Source organism: Puntigrus tetrazona, unplaced genomic scaffold (genome assembly GCF_018831695.1).
Source record: "Puntigrus tetrazona isolate hp1 unplaced genomic scaffold, ASM1883169v1 S000000961, whole genome shotgun sequence".
Lineage (NCBI taxonomy): Eukaryota > Metazoa > Chordata > Actinopteri > Cypriniformes > Cyprinidae > Puntigrus > Puntigrus tetrazona.
In genome coordinates, this window is record NW_025048556.1 from 1 (window position 1) to 20,611 (window position 20,611).

Sequence of the window (20,611 nt, forward strand, 5' to 3'; positions counted from 1 at the left end):
TCCCATCCAAGTACTAACTAGGCCCAACTCTGTAGCTTCTGAGATCAGGCGAGATCAGGCGTGAACAGGGTGGGATGGCCGTAAGCGAAAGCTGCTTAAAAGCCCCCTATTTTTAAGGTGAGGCACACTAAGTGCCATTATACTAGATAAGTAATGAATGAAATACAAAAAATACTTCAAAATGAGCTACATTAAAGATAAGAGCATTAGTTAAGTAGTTAAAAACAGTCAAACTCTGTTTAAAGAACAGCTACTTTAAAGGCAATTGAATTAAATAAGCAGTAAAGGAAAGCAAAGAGCTGGTCAAACTTTGGCCACACTAAGGGCCAGTGTATTAGATAAGTAGTGAAAAAACTCAAAAACTTACAGCACCTGGTATTCCCAGACAGTCTCCCATCCAAGTACTAACTAGGCCCAACTCTGCTTAGCTTCTGAGATCAGGCGAGATCAGGCGTGAACAGGAGTGGGATGGCCGTGCGCAGCTGCTGTAAAAAGCCCCTATTTTAAGGTGAGGCACACTAGAATTGCCATTATACTAGATAAGTAATGAATGAAATACAAAAAAATACTTCAAAATGAGCTACATTAAAGATAAGGCATTAGTTAAGTAGTTAAAAACAGTCAAACTCTGTTTAAGAACAGCTACTTTAAAAGGCAATTGAATTAAATAAGCAGTAAAGGAAAGCAAAGAGCTGGTCAAACTTTAGCCACACTAAGGGCCAGTGTATTAGATAAGTAGTGAAAAACTCAAAAACTTACAGCACCTGGTATTCCTAGGCAGTCTCCCATCCAAGTACTAACTAGGCCCAACTCTGTAGCTTCTGAGATCAGGCGAGATCAGAGGCGTGAACAGGGTGGAAATGGCCGTAAGCAAAAAGCTGCTGCAAAAAAAGCCCCTATTTTAAGGTGAGGCACACTAAAGTGCCATTATACTAGATAAGTAATGAATGAAATACAAAAAAATACTTCAAAATGAGCTACATTAAAGATAAGAGCATTAGTTAAGTAGTTAAAAACAGTCAAACTCTGTTTAAAGAACAGCTACTTTAAAGGCAATTGATTAAATAAGCAGTAAGGGAAAGCAAAGAGCTGGTCAAACTTTGGCCACACTAAGGGCCAGTGTATTAGATAAGTAGTGAAAAACTCAAAACTTACAGCACCTGGTATTCCTAGGCAGTCTCCCATCCAAGTACTAACTAGGCCCAACTCTGTAGCTTCTGAGATCAGGCGAGATCAGGCGTGAACAGGGTGGGATGGCCGTGCGAAAGCTGCTGCAAAAAGCCCCTATTTTAAGGTGAGGCACACTAAAGTGCCATTATACTAGATAAGTAATGAATGAAATACAAAAAAATACTTCAAAATGAGCTACATTAAAGATAAGAGCATTAGTTAAGTAGTTAAAAACAGTCAAACTCTGTTTAAAGAACAGCTACTTTAAAGGCAATTGAATTAAATAAGCAGTAAGGGAAAGCAAAGAGCTGGTCAAACTTTGGCCACACTAAGGGCCAGTGTATTAGATAAGTAGTGAAAAAACTCAAAACTTACAGCACCTGGTATTCCTAGGCAGTCTCCCATCCAAGTACTAACTAGGCCCATCTCTGCTTAAGCTTCTGAGATCAGGCGAGATCAGGCGTGAACAGGGTGGTATGGCCGTAAGCGAAAGCTGCAAAAAGCCCCTATTTTAAGGTGAGGCACACTAAAGTGCCATTATACTAGATAAGTAATGAATGAAATACAAAAAATACTTCAAAATGAGCTACATTAAAGATAAGAGCATTAGTTAAGTAGTTAAAAACAGTCAAACTCTGTTTAAAGAACAGCTACTTTAAAGGCAATTGAATTAAATAAGCAGTAAAGGAAAGCAAAGAGCTGGTCAAACTTTGGCCACACTAAGGGCCAGTGTATTAGATAAGTAGTGAAAAACTCAAAAACTTACAGCACCTGGTATTCCTAGGCAGTCTCCCATCCAAGTACTAACTAGGCCCAACTCTGTAGCTTCTGAGATCAGGCGAGATCAGGCGTGAACAGGGTGGGATGGCCGTGAAAGCTGCTGCAAAAGCCCCTATTTTAAGGTGAGGCACACTAAAGTGCCATTATACTAGATAAGTAATGAATGAAATACACAAAAAATACTTCAAAATGAGCTACATTAAAGATAAGAGCATTAGTTAAGTAGTTAAAAACAGTCAAACTCTGTTTAAAGAACAGCTACTTTAAAGGCAATTGAATTAAATAAGCAGTAAGGGAAAGCAAAGAGCTGGTCAAACTTTGGCCACACTAAGGGCCAGTGTATTAGATAAGTAGTGAAAAAACTCAAAACTTACAGCACCTGGTATTCCTAGGCAGTCTCCCATCCAAGTACTAACTAGGCCCAACTCTGCTTAGCTTCTGAGATCAGGCGAGATCAGGCGTGAACAGGGTGGTATGGCCGTAGCGAAAGCTGCTGCAAAAAGCCCCTATTTTAAGGTGAGAGCACACTAAGTGCCATTATACTAGATAAGTAATGAATGAAATACAAAAAATACTTCAAAATGAGCTACATTAAAGATAAGAGCATTAGTTAAGTAGTTAAAAACAGTCAAACTCTGTTTAAAGAACAGCTACTTTAAAGGCAATTGAATTAAATAAGCAGTAAGGGAAAGCAAAGAGCTGGTCAAACTTTGGCCACACTAAGGGCCAGTGTATTAGATAAGTAGTGAAAAAACTCAAAAACTTACAGCACCTGGTATTCCTAGGCAGTCTCCCATCCAAGTACTAACTAGGCCCAACTCTGTAGCTTCTGAGATCAGGCGAGATCAGGCGTGAACAGGGTGGTATGGCCGTAAGCGAAAGCTGCTGCAAAAAGCCCTATTTTAAGGTGAGGCACACTAAGTGCCATTATACTAGATAAGTAATGAATGAAATACAAAAAAATACTTCAAAATGAGCTACATTAAAGATAAGAGCATTAGTTAAGTAGTTAAAAACAGTCAAACTCTGTTTAAAGAACAGCTACTTTAAAGGCAATTGAATTAAATAAGCAGTAAGGAAAGCAAAGAGCTGGTCAAACTTTGGCCACACTAAGGGCCAGTGTATTAGATAAGTAGTGAAAAAACTCAAAACTTACAGCACCTGGTATTCCTAGGCAGTCTCCCATCCAAGTACTAACTAGGCCCAACTCTGTAGCTTCTGAGATCAGGCGAGATCAGGCGTGAACAGGGTGGTATGGCCGTGCAAAAGCTGCTGCAAAAAGCCCTATTTTAAGGTGAGGCACACTAAGTGCCATTATACTAGATAAGTAATGAATGAAATACAAAAAAATACTTCAAAATGAGCTACATTAAAGATAAGAGCATTAGTTAAGTAGTTAAAAACAGTCAAACTCTGTTTAAAGAACAGCTACTTTAAAGGCAATTGAATTAAATAAGCAGTAAGGAAAGCAAAGAGCTGGTCAAACTTTGGCCACACTAAGGGCCAGTGTATTAGATAAGTAGTGAAAAACTCAAAAACTTACAGCACCTGGTATTCCTAGGCAGTCTCCCATCCAAGTACTAACTAGGCCCAACTCTGTAGCTTCTGAGATCAGGCGAGATCAGGCGTGAACAGGGTGGTATGGCCGTGGCGAAAGCTGCTGCAAAAGCCCCTATTTTAAGGTGAGGCACACTAAGTGCCATTATACTAGATAAGTAATGAATGAAATACAAAAAAATACTTCAAAATGAGCTACATTAAAGATAAGAGCATTAGTTAAGTAGTTAAAAACAGTCAAACTCTGTTTAAGAACAGCTACTTTAAAGGCAATTGAATTAAATAAGCAGTAAAGGAAAGCAAAGAGCTGGTCAAACTTTGGCCACACTAAGGGCCAGTGTATTAGATAAGTAGTGAAAAACTCAAAACTTACAGCACCTGGTATTCCTAGGCAGTCTCCCATCCAAGTACTAACTAGGCCCAACTCTGATCCAGCTTCTGAGATCAGGCGAGATCAGGCGTGAACAGGGTGGTATGGCATAAGCTGAAAGCTGCTGCAAAAGCCCCTATTTTAAGGTGAGGCACACTAAGTGCCATTATACTAGATAAGTAATGAATGAAATACAAAAAATACTTCAAAATGAGCTACATTAAAGATAAGAGCATTAGTTAAGTAGTTAAAAACAGTCAAACTCTGTTTAAAGAACAGCTACTTTAAAGGCAATTGAATTAAATAAGCAGTAAGGGAAAGCAAAGAGCTGGTCAAACTTTGGCCACACTAAGGGCCAGTGTATTAGATAAGTAGTGAAAAAACTCAAAAACTTACAGCACCTGGTATTCCTAGGCAGTCTGACATTTTACAACTTTGATCCTTCTCTGCTCAGCTTCTGAGATCAGGCGTGATCAGGCGTGAACAGCCTGGTATGGCCGTAAGAAAGCTGCTTAAAAAAGCCCCTATTTGCAGGTGAGGCACACTAAGTTTGCTTGGTCCATTATACTAGATAAGTAATGAATGAAATACAAAAAAATACTTCAAAATGAGCTACATTAAAGATAAGAGCATTAGTTAAGTAGTTAAAAACAGTCAAACTCTGTTTAAAGAACAGCTACTTTAAAGAGCAATTAAATTAAATAATCAGTAAGGAAAGCAAAGAGCTGGTCAAACTTTGGCCACACTAAGGGCCAGTGTATTAGATAAGTAGTGAAAAAACTCAAAAACTTCCAGCACCTGAGTACCTCCTAGGCAGTCTCCCATCCAAGTACTAACTAGGCCCAACTCTGCTTAGCTTCTAAGATCCATAAAATCTTGGCGTGAACAGGGTGGTATGGCCGATCCTTCTGCTGTAAAAAGCCCCTATTTTGAGGTGAGGCACAACATTGCCATTATACTAGATAAGTAATGAATGAAATACAAAAAATACTTCAAAATGAGCTACATTAAAGATCAGAGCATTAGTTAAGTAGTTAAAAACAGTCAAACTCTGCAAAATCAACTTCTCGGATCTGTTAAAGAACAGCTACTTTAAAAACAATTTAATTAAATAAGCAGTAAGGGAAAGCAAAGAGCTGGTCAAACTTTGGCCACACTAAGGGCCAGTGTATTAGATAAGTAGTGAAAAAACTCAAAAACTTACAGCACCTGGTATTCCTAGGCAGTCTCCCATCCAAGTACTAACTGCCCAACTCTGTAGCTTCTGAGATCAGGCGAGATCAGGCGTGAACAGGGTGGTATGGACGTAAGTAAAGCTGCTGCAAAAGCCCCTATTTTAAGGTGAGGCACACTAAGTGCCATTATACTAGATAAGTAATGAATGAAATACAAAAAAATACTTTAAAATGAGCTACATTAAAGATAAGAGCATTAGTTAAGTAGTTAAAAACAGTCAAACTCTGTTTAAAGAACAGCTACTTTAAAAACAATTGAATTAAATAAGCAGTAAGTTTGAAGCAAAGAGCTGGTCAAAGTTTTGGCCACACTAAGGGCCAGTGTATTAGATAAGTAGTGAAAAAACTCAAAAAACTTACAGCACCTGTGGGCGAGGGTTATCATTGCGTTTTGCAACTTTGATCGTTGAGTTTCAAAAAGCAAAAATGGGTGCAGAAAATAGTCAATTGAGGGGAGATCCAAAGTTTATGCATGCATGTTCGGCAGACAGTGTGCGATATCTCAATGAGTTAGTTAAAAATATGATTCTTAGTAAATTAGTCAAAGGGACTGCGCTCTCTTAATAGACAAAATAAAGGTTGATTTATCCTTAGCCAAGGGGAAAAAGGGTGATCTGTTGAAGCGTCAATTGATTGAGCGGCGAGATGGCAAGAGCAGGTAGATAGAAGGTATCACGGAAGTCGAAGAGAAAGGAACAAGAAAGATTGATTGCAGTGCAGAAAGAAGAAGACCCAGCAGATTATGTTGGGAGACCAGAGGCATTGTATCGGCAAGAAAAGTTAAGTTAAGTAGGGAAAGCAGCACGTGGTCGAGGTAGAGAGAGAGAGTTGTCGAGACAGAGCGCGATGACAGAGAATATGGTAGGTGTTTTAATTGCCACAAGGAAGGCCATTATATCCGAGAATGCCCAGAACCGCTAAAGCCCAGAACACAGGGTAGAAGCCCGATGAAAGCCACAGACCAGCCCCATGTGGTGATCAATTATGACTAGAGTGAGACCAATAATGACCCCATAGATGCGCAGAAAATGACTCCGATCTAGGCGAGGCTGACAATGACCCCAAAACTGACCTAGACTTGCAGAGCAGTATCAAGGTTTTTTTTTAGCTTTGTCAAGAAGCACTCGCTTACCAGAGCAGAGCTAATAGTGAGTAAAAATAATAAAATAGAGTAAAATTTCTCTGTGACTCTGGGGCAGACAGAACAGTATTACATGACATTGAGCACACTATACACAGACAGAAAAGGAAATGCTGTTTGCTCTGTGAAACTTCACAGGGAGGGCACAGCGACATTTTGAAGAGTCAAGACAGACCGCCACATTTATCTTTGTCTAAGGCAGATAAGATGGGTGGAAGTGAATGAAGAGAGGCGCTCTCTCTATTCCAAAACAGTGAACTGGATGTGTACACTTACCCCAGAGCCCATCTGACTAAAAAAATAGTATGAAATGCTTTAGCTGCTGTTGAGATAGATCCTTTCTCAATGTAGTGCCAGGAAAATTTTGGTCAAAGGGAAGACAGATGTTAGGGTTAATGACAATCTTTTCATCAGAACTAATGAGCTGTCTGTCACCACTCGCAGTTCAACCCACAGTCAGGTTTTAGTTTATGTCGATGACGTATTGATTGCCTCAGACACACAAGAGCACAACAAAGAAGCTGCTGTAAAAGTGTTTCAGCTAAGCAAGCTGCACAAAGGAAGCTAGAGATATGTGAGATACATAAAGTAACATCATTGGAAACTCCATTAGACATGTCAGTGATACCAGACATGCAAAAGAAAGCACCAGCGTCTGAGAAACAAATGTAGTTAACAAAGGAGCACAATTGTCAGATGACACATACAGACTTGAAGGCAAACTGTGCCTTCCACGAAATTATACAAAACAGCAGCAATCTTGACACATGGGCAAGCACATGTGTCAACAGGAAGAGATGGTGCATAGGGTTTTATGCACCAGGTGTTATGCACCAGGGTTTAATAACTACTAAAAAATTTTGTGAATCTTGTTTGATCTGCTGTAAACATAACTGCAGACCTAAGAGAGGTCAATTTCCAAAGCCAGACTACCTTTTCAGGTTATCCACATGGATTTTATTGAACTGACACCTTGCCAACAGTACAAATACTATGCGTTCAGTTTACCGCTGTGTGATGATGTGTGTGAGAAACCACAAGAGCAGCATACACTAGCAGAATGGATGAACAAAATGTTGAAATTTAAAGATGTTGTGAGAGCAAATGATCTGCCAGATATACCTCTGTCCCCACAGGTCTCAAGAGTGAAACCAGGCGACAGCATCCTGATCAAAGTTATCCTGGCCACACCGACTGCAGTTAAGATCGCTGAGAGATCTCGTGGATTCATCAAAGCCATTGCAAACTGCTAACACCTTGGGAGGACGCTGAGTAAGGGTGGAAGTCGGCCGGTATCAAAACCTTTGGCTGCTGAAGAAATCAACTAATCCCTTACTCCCAGCTATAGCGCCCCCAATGGGAGCACGTGAGGGCTGGAGAGTTGCTCTAAACCTGACTGCAGCAGTGACGTCACACTGGTGGCCATATGAGAGACGATCAAAGGGAACTGAAACAATTGAATTTTGACTGGTTCACAGAACAACATGAACTAAAGACTCATTTTGATTTGAACATGTTTATGCATTATCTGTGTTTTACCATGTTTAAGGGCAATGATTACTAAAATGATTAGCCAGACATTTCTCAGTTTTACCATGCTTCTCCACCAAGAGAACTGGAGAGCTTTAAGTATCATGTATGAAGTCTCAGTTAAAACCACAGCTGTGACACGGCTGAGTGCTGATGTTATGATACAAAGGTACACTGACAAGCTACAGTAGCCATGCCAAGGACAAGAGGCACTGTTTTATTTTATTCTTCCTTTTCAGTTTATTTTCACATTTTCCTCCTATGTTCAAGCTTTAAAATTTTATATTGTATACATTATGATTAAGATGCAAGCCTTACAGGTGATCGCCCATATAAAATCTTGGGGGTCGGTTGGGAATTTTCCTCAGATACTGGGGTTTTCGCCCAACCTTGCTGTTTAAAGTAAGCATCGACTATTTAATCAAGTAATCAGTAGAGATGTAGTTCAATATGCATATGCCTTATTATGTTATTTTTCAGGTGCTAAGCGTCAAACAGGAGGATATGTTAGGGTTATGTATTGACATTTTGCAACTTTGATCCTTCAGTTTCAGCTTCCATCGGGTGCCAGGCTTTGTCAGCCTGGTGAGAGCAGAATGTTGGAGTTAAATGTTGACAGTTATGCACCTGTGGCTCTTTTAGTTTCAGTTTGATTCTTGGTCATAACATGGCCTCCGTATAATACTGATAGGGGCACGGAAGAATCTGAAGGAGTGAAGATTCTGGCGCTTTAAGAAAATGTGGCCAATTGTTTTCATTTACTGTATCTTGTCTTTTCCTCTATAAATAAAGCGACTTGCAATCTGAGCTTGGAGGAGGCAAAGCAGGGAGGAGGCAAAGCAGGAAGAGGGGCCCCCGGCCTCAGGCGGACTGTGATCCGTCTGGAGGCAAAAGGAGGTTAAGGAGAAACCTGCTTCTCTCCCGCTTGCAAACAACCGACAAGCCTTAAAATCCATAAAAACTTGTCTTTGCAAGCCTTAAAATGAGTGAAATAAAAACCTGGTATTCTAGGCAGTGTTTACTAACTAGGCCCAACTCTGCTTAGCTTCTGAGATCAGGCGTGAACAGGGTTGATCCTTCCTATTTTGGTGAGGCACACTAAGTGCCATTATACTTTGAGTGAATGAAATACAAAAGTCTCAAATGAGCTACATTAAACCTGGTAGTTTCCTTAAAGGCAGTCTCTGTTTAAAGAACCTATAAAGGCAAGTAAATAAACTAAGGGAAAGCCAAGAGCTCTGCACACTAAGGGCTTCTGAGATAAGTAGTGAAAAAACTCAAAGGCGTGAACAGTACTAACTAGGGCCCAACTCTGCTTTGGGATGGCCAGGCGTGCAAGCAGCTGCTAAAGCCCCTATTTTAAGGTGAGGCACACTAAGTGCCATTATACTAGATAAGTAATGAATGAAATACAAAAAATACTTCAAAATGAGCTACATTAAAGATAAGAGCATTAGTTAAGTAGTTAAAAACAGTCAAACTCTGTTTAAAGAACAGCTACTTTAAAGGCAATTGAATTAAATAAGCAGTAAGGGAAAGCAAAGAGCTGGTCAAACTTTGGCCACACTAAGGGCCAGTGTATTAGATAAGTAGTGAAAAAACTCAAAACTTACAGCACCTGGTATTCCTAGGAGTCTCCCATCCAAGTATTAACTAGGCCCAACTCTGCTTTGCTTCTGAGATCAGGCGAGATCAGGCGTGAATTTTTTTTTTTTTTTTTTTTATTAAAATATTTTTCAATCAATCAAATACAATAAAAAACATACTTTCTCTTGTACAATATCCACATCACATATCTCATAATTTCATACATTATTTAAACAAATTCTTCGCTCTCCGGTAGCTCCACATAAAATCTTTTAAAAACACGATAGACATTTTAGTGTAAAAACAACATAAAATGCATCTAGGATTTTTCACTTTTAAAATACACATACAATTTGTCCATATATATTTCAGTTTTCCTTTTAAAGACAGTCCAAACATCCAAAACAATTTGTTCCTTTTTGGCCACAATTCTCCTCTCCCATATTGCACTTTTCATTAACATCACAAACAGATTAATAAAGGCTTTGTTTTACACTTCTTTTCCCATCCAACATCAACACTCTGTTCCATTCCATTCCATTTTCATCCCATTCTTCAGTCAAGTCTTTGATTAAACATTTACATTTCCTTAAAAATGCCTCCAGTTCCTTACAATATAAAAACAGATGTAAAATCCCCTCTTCTTTTTCTTTGCACACTTTGCACATTGCATGTTGTTCCATCCCTATTTTTTGTAAAATAACTTCAGTAAAAACAACTTTGTGTCTTATAAAATACTCCAAACATTCCAACTTTGTTTCGACACACTTCCCCCTCATGTTTCTCCATATACATTCTTCTTTTAGATTGTTGAATTTTTCCACCCAGTACTTATTTACAGTTGGCTCTTTAAAAACACCATCTCTAAAAACACAATAAAACATTTTACAGTACATCCCTTAAAATCATAAAATTTTTCCCCCAGTTTCACATTAAAATGTTCCTCTGTTTGCTCTTCTTCCGTACTCTCTATTCTTTTAATCCACTCTTTAGGTATTGCTTTTTTAAGGATTTCATATTTGTTTGTTATTTCTTGTTTGCTATATTCTTCTTTTGCTTCATCCATTGCATCCACAATATATTGTATTGGTAAAAAACCCTCTTTAAATTCATACAAGACATCTCTCACTCTTGTTATCCCCACTTCCATCCATTTCTTAAAAATAGTTCTTTGTCTTGTTTTAAAATGTTGTTATTTAAGAACAGGGTTGATTTAAAATGTTTTCTCTTCTTTGAGGTTGTATACAATTTTACTTAAAAATTTTCCCCAGGCACTAAACATTTCTCTGTAAAACTCAGGTAATCCTTCTGTCATCAAATTTTTGTTTTCATCCATAAAATACCATCCCCCATGTTAAAATTCCCACATTTGTTTAAAAAGTATTTCATTGTTTTTTCCACTCAAATTTGCTCTCTTCTTGTAGGTATTTCTTTACTATTTTAACTCTCAAAGCATTTTTTCTCTGTTCTACATCCATTAAACCTAATCCCCCCTTTTCCACCGCCCCTAAAATCGTATTATATGCTATTCTTGCTGGTTTTCCCTCCCATAAAAAGTCAAGAAAACATTTCTTCAACCTCTTTTCTGTCCACAAAGGCATCTCAGATACATTTAAAACATACCACAGCTTAGAAACCATTAAAACATTCAATATTAAAACCTTCCCTTTTAAGTTTAGTGTTCTCAGTTTCCAAAAGTTTAACCTTCTCTCTATTTCTGTTACTAGTTCCTCCCACATTTCATCTCTTACTTTTCTCTCATTTTCCCCATTAAAATTCCTAAAATCTTAATTTGTTCCACTTCCTTGAAGTTAAAACAATCCGTTAAAATCATAGCTTTCCCAAATCTGATATATACTGTTTTCTCCTCATTTATTTTACTCCCAGATCCTTTACAAAATTCTTTTACAACATTCATAACTTCTTTGACACTATCCTTTCCTTTTACAATTATCGTTGTGTCATCAGCATATTGATAAACCTTCCCTTCATTTTTTCGTCAATTTCTATACCTATTATTCCTTCTTTTTGTTTTATAGCCAGTCCCAATGGTTCTGATACAAGTGAATAAAGTAAAGCTGAAAGCGGACAACCCTGCCTAATTGATCTTGTGATTTTAAAACAGTCTGTTAAAAACCCATTACATTTTATCCTTGTTAAAGCACCCTTGTATAAAATCTCTATCCATTTGATAAAATTCCCCCAAAACCAAAACTCCTTAAAACCTCAAATAAATACCTGTGTTCCACCCTATCAAAAGCTTTTTCAAAGTCCAAACTAATTATATATCCATCTTCACCTTTATCCTTCATGTACCATATTGTATCTCTTATACTCATTTTTATGTCATCTATATCCCTTCCTTTCCTCCGTATGCTTGGTTTGTTTCAATTATGCTTGGCATAACTTCCTTTAATCTGTTTGCTAAAACCTTGGCTAAAATTTTAAGATCCGTGTTCAACATTGTAATTGGCCTATAGTTTTTTTTAAATCTATTTTTTCACCCTTCCTTTTATATACCAGCTTCATTAACCCCATCCTCGTTCTTTCATTAATTTCTTCTTTTTCAAAATTTCTTTAAAAACCTCATTTAAAATCTTTGTTAAAACCCTTTAAAACATACATAAAATTCAGTTCCCAAACCGTCTATTCCCGGACTCTTTTTTTTTATTCAGTTCATTTATTGCTCTTTCGATCTCTTCTTCTCTGATTACTTGGTCACAATCTTTTTATCTTCCTCACTTACTTTTGCTTTTATCTGATTCAGCAGTTTCTTTTTTCCTTCTCTTCCACGCCCCTTGCACTAAACAGATCCTCATAAAAATCCTTTATTTCTTTTAAAATATTTTCATTACCTTCTACAATTTCTCCATTTTTTCCCTCGTATTTCCTTTATAATATCAGCTTTCCCTTTCTTTTTCCAAATCAAAAAAGAATTTTGTGCATTTTCACCCTCCACAAGATATTTAGCTTTGCTTCTTAACCTCGCCCCTCATATTCTTTTTCTTCTATTTCTTTCAGTCTTCCCTCCATTTCCTTTATCTTTAGTATGTCTTTATTTTCTTTATTCAATTCAATTTCCAAACTCTTCTTTATTTCTCTTTCTTTGAACCTTTTGCATTTCCTCAAAGTACTACAATATTTGATTGAAAATTTTTGATTAAAAATTTGACATTCTCCCACCAGATTCTCTTATCCTCTGTATACATTTCATTTTCCTTTTCCTTTTCAATGACCTCTTTAACCTTCAAAACATAGTCTTCATTCTTTAAAATCTCTGTATTTAAAATCCATACTCCCGGACCCCTTTGCATGTTGCTCCAATCTATTTTAAAACGTAAAAACTTATGATCACTAAAACTGGTTTCTTCATATCTGATTTTTTCAATAAAATTCCCTACATTTCTTGTACATAACACATAATCAATTCTTGTTTTACAAATAAAGTTCCCTACTATTTGCCTTCTTGAAAACTCCTTTTTTCCTCCATTCATTTCCCTCCACACATCTATTAAGTTATTTTCTCTCATCAGTTCCTTTAATTCATTTCTCCTGTGTCTGATTTAAAAACCATTCCCTCCGCCATATCCTGCTTGCTAAAAACAGTATTAAAATCCCCCATCATTATTATTTCTTTATACTTCTTTACAATATTTCTTAAAACATTAAAAAACTCTTTCTTTTCTTTCTCTTCTGTTGGTGCGTGTACATTGGCTAAAATCAGTTCACGTCCTTCACAATTTACTTCAACCACCATACATTTCCCATCTTATCTTTATACACTACATTGCTTGAATTAAAAACATTTTTCTCATTAAAAAAGCCACTCCTCTTCCAAGCCTTCCATCTCCATTGTTATACAAAATATCTCCATCCCATTTCTTTTTATAGTCCACCATCACACTCTCTTTCCAATTTGTTTCTTTGCAAAGCGATAACATCTTCTCCTTTACATTTTCTTTCACTCTTTCAAACTTTCTCATGTCCATCAGTCCCCTTGCATTAAAAGTAACACAACTAAAAACCATTAAAAAAAGAAAAATAAATACTTAAAAACCATTATTCTCCATCTTCTCCCTCCAGCCCTCTTAACGCTTCATACCTGTTTGCACTTGTCATTATTTTTTCCTTGCATTTTCCACGTTTGGTTTTACCTTTATTGTTCTCCTTCTTATTTGTCCTCTCTCCCCTCTGTCTTTTCCCATACTGTTTGTCCTTGTTTCTTCTTCACTGTCCATTTCTTTGCTTTGAACTTCTATTCCTTGTCCATCTCTCTCCACATCATCTAGAAAAGTTTTAAAACTGTCCGCTATTTCCATTTCCGTCCACTGAGTGTCCTGTTCTGTTGTCTGTTCCTTGTCTTTGTCATTCTCTTTTTCTCCTTCACGTTCCTCTATGTTGTCTGATTCCTCTTCTGTTTCTTTTTGTTGTAGTCCTTCTTCCTCTTGTTCTTCATCAATTTGTCTTTCCTCCTCGTTGTTTCCTTCATGCACCTGTCCGCCCATCCGATCTTCCCTACCTCCTTCCTCTCCCTCCATCCAACATTCACATTTATTTAAAACTCCATGACACTCCGGGCATCTGACAGCATTGCAATCTCTTGCAAAATGTCCCCTCTCCTCCGCACTTATAGCACTTAAAATCTGGGCATTCTTTAAGCAGGTGTCCTGGGCTCATGCACAGCCTACAGGTCTTCACCTGATGGCTGTGCATCACCCTAAAATACTGCGGCCCCTCGGCTGTTTCCAACTTTGTGCTATATGCAGCGATGTCACTTCTTTGGGAATCTAACTTTTAGGAACCTTGTTCCGTCCTCAATGTCAGTGCCGGGTAGCATCTTCTTTTAACATTTGACATGGGATTAACTCCCCATCCTTCAATTTCCCTAAAATTTTATTATCATCAAGATAGGCGGGCAGGTGCATGAAGGAAACAACGTAATCTCTATTTTGCAATTTTTTATCTCGCAGTTCACCCCTTTTATTAAAAGTCCATCAGTCAATTCCTCACATGCTTCTTCCTTTTCCATTGTAAGTTCATATTCTTTTCCTTGCCTTGGTCTTAACGCCAAAATATTCCCATTTCCACATTTATCCGTCACCGCTTTTATAATATCCACAGCTCTCACCTCACTTACATTCTCCACATTCACAATCACAGTCGCCTCCTTTAAATATCTTCTTCTGCCAAACTTGTCTCTTGTGTCTAGGTTTTTTCCATGTTCTTCTCGTTGTCGGTAATCCAGACCAGTGTCGTTTGTCATCGTGTCGCCATCAGTCCAGTGTCGTTTGCGTGCCTCTTCCTCGTGCCAGTCCAGTGTCGTTTGCCATGCTTGTTCCTCGTGCCAGTCAATATCGTTTCCCATGCTTCTTCCTCGTGCCAGTCCAGAGTCGTTTGCCATGCTTGTTCCTCGTGCCAGTCCAGTGTCGTTTGCCGTTAATCCGTCCATTGAAAAAAAAGGGGAAAAGAGAAAAATAAAAAGGCGTAACCACCCTCCAGCAAGCAAAAATGCTGCTGTTGGGTGGTTTTATAACTGAAAAAAACAAACAAAAAACTAACTTTAACTAAAGAAAAAAGCAAAATACAAAGACAAAAAATTAACACAAAATGGAGGAGAGCCTTCCTCTCCCTACTGCAGCCAACAACTTCCTGTGTGCTCTCTAGCGCCAACAGGGTGGTATGTCCGTAAGCGAAAGCTGTTGCAAAAAGCCCCCTATTTTAAGGTGAGGCACACTAAGTGTCATTATACTAGATAAGTAATGAATGAAATACAAAATACTTCTTCAAAATGAGCTACATTAAAGATAAAAGCATTAGTTAAGTAGTTAAAAACAGTCAAACTCTGTTTAAAGAACAGCTACTTTAAAGGCAATTGAATTAAATAAGCAGTAAGGGAAAGCAAAGAGCTGGTCAAACTTTGGCCACACTAAGGGCCAGTGTATTAGATAAGTAGTGAAAAAACTCAAAAACTTACAGCACCTGGTATTCCTAGGCAGTCTCCCATCCAAGTACTAACTAGGCCCAACTCTGCTAAGCTTCTGAGATCAGGCGAGATCAGGCGTGAACAGGGTGGGATGGCCATGTGAAAGCTGCTGCAAAAAGCCCCTATTTTAAGGTGAGGCACACTAAGTGCCATTATACTAGATAAGTAATGAATGAAATACAAAAAATACTTCAAAATGAGCTACATTAAAGATAAGAGCATTAGTTAAGTAGTTAAAAACAGTCAAACTCTGTTTAAAGAACAGCTACTTTAAAGGCAATTGAATTAAATAAGCAGTAAGGAAAGCAAAGAGCTGGTCAAACTTTGGCCACACTAAGGGCCAGTGTATTAGATAAGTAGTGAAAAAAAACTCAAAACTTACAGCACCTGGTATTCCTAGGCAGTCTCCCATCCAAGTACTAACTAGGCCCAACTCTGTAGCTTCTGAGATCAGGCGAGATCAGGCGTGAACAGGGTGGTATGGCCGTAAGCGAAAGCTGCTGCAAAAGCCCCTATTTTAAGGTGAGGCACACTAAGTGCCATTATACTAGATAAGTAATGAATGAAATACAAAAAAATACTTCAAAATGAGCTACATTAAAGATAAGAGCATTAGTTAAGTAGTTAAAAACAGTCAAACTCTGTTTAAAGAACAGCTACTTTAAAGGCAATTGAATTAAATAAGCAGTAAGGAAAGCAAAGAGCTGGTCAAACTTTGGCCACACTAAGGGCCAGTGTATTAGATAAGTAGTGAAAAAACTCAAAAACTTACAGCACCTGGTATTCCTAGGCAGTCTCCCATCCAAGTACTAACTAGGCCCAACTCTGCTTAGCTTCTGAGATCAGGCGAGATCAGGCGTGAACAGGGTGGTATGGCGTGTGAAAGCTGCTGCAAAAGCCCCTATTTTAAGGTGAGGCACACTAAGTGCCATTATACTAGATAAGTAATGAATGAAATACAAAAAATACTTCAAAATGAGCTACATTAAAGATAAGAGCATTAGTTAAGTAGTTAAAAACAGTCAAACTCTGTTTAAAGAACAGCTACTTTAAAGGCAATTGAATTAAATAAGCAGTAAGGAAAGCAAAGAGCTGGTCAAACTTTGGCCACACTAAGGGCCAGTGTATTAGATAAGTAGTGAAAAAACTCAAAAACTTACAGCACCTGGTATTCCTAGGCAGTCTCCCATCCAAGTACTAACTAGGCCCAACTCTGCTAAGCTTCTGAGAGATCAGGCGAGATCAGGCGTGAACAGGGTGGTATGGCCGTGCGAAAGCTGCTGCAAAAAAGCCCCTATTTTAAGGTGAGGCACACTAAGTGCCATTATACTAGATAAGTAATGAATGAAATACAAAAAATACTTCAAAATGAGCTACATTAAAGATAAGAGCATTAGTTAAGTAGTTAAAAACAGTCAAACTCTGTTTAAAGAACAGCTACTTTAAAGGCAATTGAATTAAATAAGCAGTAAGGAAAGCAAAGAGCTGGTCAAACTTTGGCCACACTAAGGGCCAGTGTATTAGATAAGTAGTGAAAAAACTCAAAACTTACAGCACCTGGTATTCCTAGGCAGTCTCCCATCCAAGTACTAACTAGGCCCAACTCTGCTTAGCTTCTGAGATCAGGCGAGATCAGGCGTGAACAGGGTGGGATGGCCGTAGTGAAAGCTGCTGCAAAAAGCCCCTATTTTAAGGTGAGGCACACTAAGTGCCATTATACTAGATAAGTAATGAATGAAATACAAAAAATACTTCAAAATGAGCTACATTAAAGATAAGAGCATTAGTTAAGTAGTTAAAAACAGTCAAACTCTGTTTAAAGAACAGCTACTTTAAAGGCAATTGAATTAAATAAGCAGTAAGGAAAGCAAAGAGCTGGTCAAACTTTGGCCACACTAAGGGCCAGTGTATTAGATAAGTAGTGAAAAAACTCAAAACTTACAGCACCTGGTATTCCTAGGCAGTCTCCCATCCAAGTACTAACTAGGCCCAACTCTGCTTAGCTTCTGAGATCAGGCGAGATCAGGCGTGAACAGGGTGGTATGGCCGTAAGTGAAAGCTGCTGCAAAAAGCCCCTATTTTAAGGTGTGAGGCACACTAAGTGCCATTATACTAGATAAGTAATGAATGAAATACAAAAAAATACTTCAAAATGAGCTACATTAAAGATAAGAGCATTAGTTAAGTAGTTAAAAACAGTCAAACTCTGTTTAAAGAACAGCTACTTTAAAGGCAATTGAATTAAATAAGCAGTAAGGGAAAGCAAAAGAGCTGGTCAAACTTTGGCCACACTAAAGGGCCAGTGTATTAGATAAGTAGTGAAAAAACTCAAAAACTTACAGCACCTGGTATTCCTAGGCAGTCTCCCATCCAAGTACTAACTAGGCCCAACTGCTTAGCTTCTGAGATCAGGCGAGATCAGGCGTGAACAGGGTGGTATGGCCGTAAGCGAAAGCTGCTGCAAAAGCCCCTATTTTAAGGTGAGGCACACTAAGTGCCATTATACTAGATAAGTAATGAATGAAATACAAAAAATACTTCAAAATGAGCTACATTAAAGATAAGAGCATTAGTTAAGTAGTTAAAAACAGTCAAACTCTGTTTAAAGAACAGCTACTTTAAAGGCAATTGAATTAAATAAGCAGTAAGGGAAAGCAAAGAGCTGGTCAAACTTTGGCCACACTAAGGGCCAGTGTATTAGATAAGTAGTGAAAAAACTCAAAACTTACAGCACCTGGTATTCCTAGGCAGTCTCCCATCCAAGTACTAACTAGGCCCAACTCTGCTTAGCTTCTGAGATCAGGCGTGAACAGGGTGAACAGGGGGTATGGCCGTGAAAGCTGCTGCAAAAAGCCCCTATTTTAAGGTGAGGCACACTAAGTGCCATTATACTAGATAAGTAATGAATGAAATACAAAAAAATACTTCAAAATGAGCTACATTAAAGATAAGAGCATTAGTTAAGTAGTTAAAAACAGTCAAACTCTGTTTAAAGAACAGCTACTTTAAAGGCAATTGAATTAAATAAGCAGTAAGGGAAAGCAAAGAGCTGGTCAAACTTTGGCCACACTAAGGGCCAGTGTATTAGATAAGTAGTGAAAAAACTCAAAAACTTACAGCACCTGGTATTCCTAGGCAGTCTCCCATCCAAGTACTAACTAGGCCCAACTCTGCTTAGCTTCTGAGATCAGGCGAGATCAGGCGTGAACAGGGTGGTATGGCCGTAAGTGAAAGCTGCTGCAAAAAGCCCCCTATTTTAAGGTGAGGCACACTAAGTGCCATTATACTAGATAAGTAATGAATGAAATACAAAAAAATACTTCAAAATGAGCTACATTAAAGATAAGAGCATTAGTTAAGTAGTTAAAAACAGTCAAACTCTGTTTAAAGAACAGCTACTTTAAAGGCAATTGAATTAAATAAGCAGTAAGGGAAAGCAAAGAGCTGGTCAAACTTTGGCCACACTAAGGGCCAGTGTATTAGATAAGTAGTGAAAAAACTCAAAAACTTACAGCACCTGGTATTCCTAGGCAGTCTCCCATCCAAGTACTAACTAGGCCCAACTCTGCTTAGCTTCTGAGATCAGACGAGATCAGGCGTGAACAGGGTGGTATGGCCGTAAGCGAAAGCTGCTGCAAAAAACCCCCTATTTTAAGGTGAGGCACACTAAGTGCCATTATACTAGATAAGTAATGAATGAAATACAAAAAATACTTCAAAATGAGCTACATTAAAGATAAGAGCATTAGTTAAGTAGTTAAAAACAGTCAAACTCTGTTTAAAGAACAGCTACTTTAAAGGCAATTGAATTAAATAAGCAGTAAGGAAAGCAAAGAGCTGGTCAAACTTTGGCCACACTAAGGGCCAGTGTATTAGATAAGTAGTGAAAAAACTCAAAACTTACAGCACCTGGTATTCCTAGGCAGTCTCCCATCCAAGTACTAACTAGGCCCAACTCTGCTTAGCTGAGATCTTCTGAGATCAGGCGTGAACAGGGTGGTATGTCCGTAAAAAGCTGCTGCAAAAGCCCCTATTTTAAGGTGAGGCACACTAAGTGCCATTATACTAGATAAGTAATGAATGAAATACAAAAAAATACTTCAAAATGAGCTACATTAAAGATAAGAGCATTAGTTAAGTAGTTAAAAACAGTCAAACTCTGTTTAAAGAACAGCTACTTTAAAGGCAATTGAATTAAATAAGCAGTAAGAGGAAAGCAAAAGAGCTGGTCAAACTTTGGCCACACTAAGGGCCAGTGTATTAGATAAGTAGTGAAAAACTTACAGCACCTGGTATTCCTAGGCAGTCTCCCATCCAAGTACTAACTAGGCCCAACTCTGTAGCTTCTGAGATCAGGCGAGATCAGGCGTGAACAGGGTGGTATGGCCGTGTGAAAGCTGCTGCAAAAAGCCCCTATTTTAAGGTGAGGCACACTAAGTGCCATTATACTAGATAAGTAATGAATGAAATACAAAAAATACTTCAAAATGAGCTACATTAAAGATAAGAGCATTAGTTAAGTAGTTAAAAACAGTCAAACTCTGTTTAAAGAACAGCTACTTTAAAGGCAATTGAATTAAATAAGCAGTAAGGGAAAGCAAAGAGCTGGTCAAACTTTGGCCACACTAAGGGCCAGTGTATTAGATAAGTAGTGAAAAAACTCAAAAACTTACAGCACCTGGTATTCCTAGGCAGTCTCCCATCCAAGTACTAACTAGGCCCAACTCTGCTTAGCTTCTGAGATCTGAGATCAGGCGTGAACAGGGTGGGATGGCCGTAAGTGAAAGCTGCTGCAAAAGCCCCTATTTTAAGGTGAGGCACACTAAGTGCCATTATACTAGATAAGTAATGAATGAAATACAAAAAATACTTCAAAATGAGCTACATTAAAGATAAGAGCATTAGTTAAGTAGTTAAAAACAGTCAAACTCTGTTTAAAGAACAGCTACTTTAAAGGCAATTGAATTAAATAAGCAGTAAAGGAAAGCAAAGAGCTGGTCAAACTTTGGCCACACTAAGGGCCAGTGTATTAGATAAGTAGTGAAAAAACTCAAAACTTACAGCACCTGGTATTCCTAGGCAGTCTCCCATCCAAGTACTAACTAGGCCCAACTCTGTAGCTTCTGAGATCAGGCGAGATCAGGCGTGAACAGGGTGGTATGGTCCGTGTGAAAGCTGTTGCAAAAAGCCCCTATTTTAAGGTGAGGCACACTAAGTGCCATTATACTAGATAAGTAATGAATGAAATACAAAAAATA

At 38.2% G+C, this 20,611-nt stretch overlaps 1 non-coding gene and 16 pseudogenes across 1 annotated transcript; all 17 read right to left on the reverse strand.

Moving 5' to 3' along the window:
• Positions 1 to 360: 360 nt before the first annotated feature.
• LOC122335950 lies at positions 361 to 480 on the reverse strand (annotated as a pseudogene).
• Positions 481 to 1,538: 1,058 nt separating this feature from the next.
• Positions 1,539 to 1,658, reverse strand: LOC122335932 (annotated as a pseudogene).
• A 271-nt stretch (positions 1,659 to 1,929) lies between these two features.
• Positions 1,930 to 2,046, reverse strand: LOC122335907 (annotated as a pseudogene).
• Positions 2,047 to 2,317: 271 nt separating this feature from the next.
• Positions 2,318 to 2,436, reverse strand: LOC122335935 (annotated as a pseudogene).
• Positions 2,437 to 2,710: 274 nt separating this feature from the next.
• Positions 2,711 to 2,827, reverse strand: LOC122335940 (annotated as a pseudogene).
• Positions 2,828 to 3,099: 272 nt separating this feature from the next.
• LOC122335908 lies at positions 3,100 to 3,216 on the reverse strand (annotated as a pseudogene).
• A 12,121-nt stretch (positions 3,217 to 15,337) lies between these two features.
• On the reverse strand, positions 15,338 to 15,456 carry LOC122335960 (annotated as a pseudogene).
• Positions 15,457 to 15,728: 272 nt separating this feature from the next.
• On the reverse strand, positions 15,729 to 15,845 carry LOC122335941 (annotated as a pseudogene).
• Positions 15,846 to 16,118: 273 nt separating this feature from the next.
• On the reverse strand, positions 16,119 to 16,238 carry LOC122335957 (annotated as a pseudogene).
• Positions 16,239 to 16,506: 268 nt separating this feature from the next.
• LOC122335909 lies at positions 16,507 to 16,627 on the reverse strand (annotated as a pseudogene).
• Positions 16,628 to 16,898: 271 nt separating this feature from the next.
• Positions 16,899 to 17,016, reverse strand: LOC122335947 (annotated as a pseudogene).
• A 272-nt stretch (positions 17,017 to 17,288) lies between these two features.
• Positions 17,289 to 17,407, reverse strand: LOC122335933 (annotated as a pseudogene).
• A 279-nt stretch (positions 17,408 to 17,686) lies between these two features.
• On the reverse strand, positions 17,687 to 17,803 carry LOC122335934 (annotated as a pseudogene).
• Positions 17,804 to 18,463: 660 nt separating this feature from the next.
• Positions 18,464 to 18,582, reverse strand: LOC122335944 (annotated as a pseudogene).
• A 276-nt stretch (positions 18,583 to 18,858) lies between these two features.
• On the reverse strand, positions 18,859 to 18,977 carry LOC122335904. Its single transcript, XR_006249021.1, has one exon. It is a non-coding gene; the product is annotated as a 5S ribosomal RNA (ribosomal RNA).
• A 653-nt stretch (positions 18,978 to 19,630) lies between these two features.
• Positions 19,631 to 19,747, reverse strand: LOC122335906 (annotated as a pseudogene).
• Positions 19,748 to 20,019: 272 nt separating this feature from the next.
• Positions 20,020 to 20,135, reverse strand: LOC122335921 (annotated as a pseudogene).
• Between the last annotated feature and the right edge of the window lie 476 nt (positions 20,136 to 20,611).